We start from the raw sequence: 5480 nt of genomic DNA on the forward strand, positions 1-5480 counted from the left end.
TGTCTTCTATCAAGTGCTCACAAGTTATGGTGATTCCCCTTGATACACATCCCATAGCCCATCATTGTCTCTGGTCCATTGAGATGGGAGTCTTGGGGCTGCTTTGGTAGTAGAGTCTGTTCATACTCTAGACACCAGAAGACCCACAGGGTGTCTGTTTTTACTGGGCATCAGCAGGAATGTGCATAGGCATAATTTCTCCTAATGGGATGTTAGGCCATTATTGTTGTTGGGAAACAAAGGCTGAACCTCCAAGCCAGCNTCTTGTAGACCTCATTCTAGAATGCATTGTATGGATTTTGTTTGTCNTTTTATCACTAGTTTTAGCTATGCATTTGGCCAGGAATACACATAAGACACTTTTTAAATGTCCTTTGTAGTGCACCATATCTAAAGACATGATTTGTGCAAGTGTAGGCATATAATTTTGATCACTTGGGAATGATGTCAGATACAGAAATATGTATTGAAATGTGCTAATTTTTTATTATAATTAAAAAAAGAAATAAGTAAGCCAGTATTTAGTAAGCCAGAATACTTACTAAAGCTTAAATATGCCTTTACNTTTATTTAAGCTCACATGCACATGCACCCATACATTACTTTTAGGAACATAACCAGTGAAGTTAAATGCATATACAAAGAAACATAAATATTATTCTCAGAATCATTAACAATTACAAATGCAAAAAATATTAAGTGTATGAAGTTGATTACAGTTAATATATAAATATAATATTTTAAGAATTAAAGATGGATAAGTTGGGCTTGTAGCTCCCTTCTGTGACCNCTCCCCACATAGAGCAGGCAAGAGAGCTAGCCTTAAGGTCATGAGAGTGGGAGAACTGACCCTGTCCCTCACTGGATATAGCACTGAAAGATCTGTCCCCGCTCCTTACCAGGGTAGCACAGTAGTACTAAACCCAGTAGCAGAAGTGTTGGTGAGCCAGTTCTATGAGTTTGANGTCATAGAGCTGGCTCTGTTCCTTACCAGTTTCAGCATTGGATAAACTTGCCAGAGCAGTGCTGGAGAACTTGTCCTGGTATTGCAGTCACAGGAGAGTTGATAGGCTGCTCAACTCAGCTACCTCCCATGCTTAGATTTAGGGCTCTGTGTTGGTCCACCCTAACATTCACATGTGTGATCTGCTGGAACATGTGAAAATTCTTTTGTACTGCAGACCCAAANCTACAGTATTTCCATGACAGAGCAATAATAGGATATCNAAGAGGAGCCTCTGTGAGGATCCAGTATTGATAGTGTAGCAGAAGCCAGAGATCTCAAACCAGAGCACTGACTCATTGCAATGAACTTTTGAAAGTAAAGATGTGTGAACAACAGGAGGGTATCCTGTGGGATACATTTCAGCTTCCATGCCAAGTTTGTTTCTAGTCAATCTTCTTTTCTTTTCTTTTAGGAGAGGAGGTTGCAAGGGCAGAGGAAGATACAAAGGACAGCAAGATGAGTGAGTTTTGGGTGCATGATGTAAAATTCACAAAGAATCTATACAAAGGTAAAAAAGATGGGCTTGTAGGTTGATTTAGAGAATTGTATAATGTATAAGAGGAAAATGAGCTGCGAACTTATGTGCTGTTTTGAATGTGTTGTGTGACCATTTTGTGTGTGTGTGTGTGTGTGTGTGTGTGTGTCTGTAACAACATTGTTGTGGTTCTGGTGTAGAAAGGCAGTGGTGACATTCTGCACAATTTGAGTTTTACAACACAATGTATTTCATGGCTAATGACAAATTTATATTGCACAGAGATTTATAGTTTGGAAAAAAATAAGCAGGACATAGATTTCAAAGGGAAGGGTTTCTTCCAAGTTATTAAAAAAAAACATGAAATTTGTGGGTAAATAGAGAGGTACGGTTACTGCAAAGGCTTCAGGGCTTCAAGAAACTAGTTATTGCAGGACCACACAGAGTGAGAGTCCATGTCATCCATCTCTGACATATAAATTGTATCCCTCTGAAACCTTTCAACATCCTCTTGACATCTTACCTATTTTTGCATTCTTTTTCATCTGCTTGTCTATCCCTGTAGCCCATGTCAGCCTCTGTAATGCTTCTGTTATTTCTTCTCAACCCCTTGCTTTTTGATTCCAACCTCTCCTTATGTCCCTATGGTTTATCTGCATTTCCCACAAATACTCTACTTAGTACCTTCTTTTATGTCCTCTTTCTACCTCTATCTTAGGCTATCCTCACAGTCTACTCACCCATATCTGATATCATAGAGAAGTTAATTTATAGATTCAGATCAAATGAGAGTATTAAATGGATTGGACACATATTAGTGAGACAGTAGCAATGTCAAGAACAGATGATAAGTTCTAAAAACGTGAGGTGGAAGATGCACCTAGGTGATGGCTTGACTGATGGCTGGTAAACAGAGAATGGAACTGAGAGCATTCTTGGTTAGTGATACATCCTTTCACAGACAGTAAGAGGAATTATGCTGTGATCTGCATTCTCACATGGATTAAAACTTGGAGGTTTAGAGAGGAAGAGTTAAAATTTAGAGAGGAGATAATATTAAGTGGTAGAGCTGGGTTGAAATATTTAAGTGTTTAGATTACAAATTTCTCTCTTTCAAAAAATTAAAACATTCAGCTAATGACAATTGAGGAAAGCTCTTTTTCCATCATAACATTTCTCTCATGTGAGTAAAGTTTTGACATGTACAGTCAGGTCTGTGAGCTGCACACAGATACAAGTTCTCTATAATTACTAGGGAATGTGAAACTACAGAACAAGTTTCTTTCCATTTCCTCTGAATCCTATAGAGTTCTATAAAAGGAATGAGCTATTTCCCCTCTAGAGTTAGGTTGCATACACATACCAACTATATCCAAACTTGAAGAATAAGTAAGACTCCTGGGGGAATGTTTTCTGAGACACTCTGGGTCTAAAACTCATGAAAGAGCAGACTGGGGTGAACCTATGTGTACACAAACATCTATATAGAGGTAATTATCATCCCTTAAATAAAGTTCCAAGATACAAACAATTTTGAACAATTTGTTCTAGTGTTGAACCACAGGAAACCTTAATACAGGTTTAGTTTTAGAAGAAATAGGTGGAAGAAGCCTTGAGGTCTCCATGTGACAGCTATTTCCCTATGAGTACCCCCCAGGGCCAGCCCGCACATTAGGGTTCCTGAGACTATAGATGATTGGGTTCAGCATTGCGTTGATGACAGTGTTGAAGATCCCAATAGCTTTATCCTTATTATAAAGTATGATGGACCTGAGTCTCATGTAGGCAAAGATACCTGTGTCATAGAACATGGCAACCACAGTGAGGTGAGAGCTGCAGGTGGAGAAGGCTTTCTTCCTGCAATCAGCAGAGCTGATTTGCAGAACTGCAGCTGCCACATAGATGTAAGAGGTAAAAATGAGTGCCATGGAGGTTCCTGCCATTAGGAAACCTATCGAAAAGAGCAGCATCTCATTAAGCTGGGTACTGGAGCAGGACAGCTGGAAGAGCTGAGGGAGGTCACAGTAGATGTTATTGATCACATTGGGACCACAGAAGTGAAGTGTGGATATGGCCACAGTGTGGGTCAGTGCATTGATGAAGGAACAAACCCAGGATGAGGCCACCAAGATCCTCTGGATGGTGGTTCATTTGGGTGCTGTATTTGAGGGGCCGGCAGATGGCCAGGAAGCACTCATAAGCCATGGGCATCAACAGGAAGTAGTCAACCCCAACCAGCAGATGGAAGAAGAGCTGTGTGATGCAGTCTCCATATGGAATTGTACAATTGCTGACTGAACACGGAGGGAATAGTGACACTGATGCACCCCACATCCATCACTGACACATTACTCAGGAAGAAGTATATGGGGGTGTACAGTTTGGGTTCCACCAAGACAGAATCTAGGATGCTCAATTTACCCCCAACTGTGGTCATGTAAGCCAAGAGGAAGAGTATGAAGACAACTGGCCACATCTCTGGTGTCTACACTAAACCTAGGAGTATGAACTCAGTAACAGTGGTTTCATAGGCTCTAACTTTGGCTGTATGAGTTCATTTAAAGATACACATAAGGAGGAAAATAGCAAGACACCTTAGTGAATTGAAGAAATTTAAATCATAGCTGCTAGAAAACATTGAATTATAATTCTTAAAAGAGGAACACATCTCATTCCCTCTCTCATCCTTTTCCTCCCTATAAATGGTGTAATTATAAAATAATGATCATAAAGAAATAGTTTCAAAAGAATTTGGTATTGTTGTATAGAACTTAAGAAATGGGATTCTTTAATATAAAAGTTTTTATAATGTATGTCAGATCAGTTTCCTAATGCACACACAGTTCACAGACCAAATTCATCCTTCATTCTAAATAAAAACCATTCATTGTTTGGCTACTATAGCATAGTAAAATTTTCTAGAGGACAACATCTGATTATCTTTGGAGGATGCAACAGAGTAGGTGTCACCCCTCATATTTAATTTTATAATATCTCTTGTAGCATTAACAACATTAATCTGGAGAAATAAAATATAAAGTTTGTATGTTGGAAAGAAATGATTTATCTCCAATAAACAGCACTATAGTGAGAAAGTGAAGCTTCACATCACAGTAGGGATCCACAATTTTTCCTCGGGCTTTGTTCTAATCTTCACGTTATCTACAGGCACATAAAGGAGATATGGCACAAGCTCAGTTTAACGGACAGGGGCATAAGAGCTGTCTGCTGTCCTAAAGTCTTAAGAGTGCTGAGCTAGGTCTGAACAGGGTCTTGAGGTTGAGAATAGAGCTCCTTTACATGCCTGCTATAATCAGGATTTGAAGACTGACTTCTAAGCTTGTGGTTGAGGAGAGAAGCTGCTTTGGGCCTGGTAATAAAGGAGAAACCCAAGAAAGAAGGCAAGTCAGAGAGGCCCATTGTAACCATAGCAAATCCTCAGGGATAAAATGTCTTCCCACCTAGAACCTTGTTAGGGAGTACCAGAGGGACTGTGCCTTGAGATTTGTGTAATGTTCCTAGGAGAGGCCATGGAAGCACTGTGTTTGACAAAACAGGAAGTTGAGAGGGGTTAAGGTGCTCCCTATTGAGGGTTTTAGGCCATGCCCCTTGAGGTTTGTAGCCTTAGCAATAGAGATGTGGAGAGAAAGTACTGAAGCAGCTGTGCAATACATCCCTAATCCTCTTCAGCTTGTCAGTCTACTGATTATCTATTCAAACCCCAGAGGTAAGGCTCTGTCTGTGAGATGGAGAGACTTGTTTTCCTTTCTTAGCAACTGCTTATCCCCATTGGGCCTCAACCTTTTCTTTTTTTTTAAATCTGTGAATGTGCATGATATTCGTTTTTTAGGTTTTCTGTGAGAATTCCATTCAGCAATAACCAGAGATTTCATTGTAGGGAGTGACTAGTACTTTTAGTAACAGTAACAATGCATAGCTTTTATCACATTTATTGTATTCATTTACCAAGAACTTTATGTTGGCTTGATCAATTCCAGT

The 5480-nt window shown here is 39.6% G+C and overlaps 1 pseudogene; it reads right to left on the reverse strand.

Moving 5' to 3' along the window:
• Window positions 1–3121: 3121 nt before the first annotated feature.
• On the reverse strand, window positions 3122–4025 carry LOC110314676 (annotated as a pseudogene).
• Between the last annotated feature and the right edge of the window lie 1455 nt (window positions 4026–5480).

The sequence above is a fragment of the Mus pahari genome, unplaced genomic scaffold, assembly GCF_900095145.1.
Source record: "Mus pahari unplaced genomic scaffold, PAHARI_EIJ_v1.1 scaffold_14758_1, whole genome shotgun sequence".
In the NCBI taxonomy this organism is placed as follows: domain Eukaryota; kingdom Metazoa; phylum Chordata; class Mammalia; order Rodentia; family Muridae; genus Mus; species Mus pahari.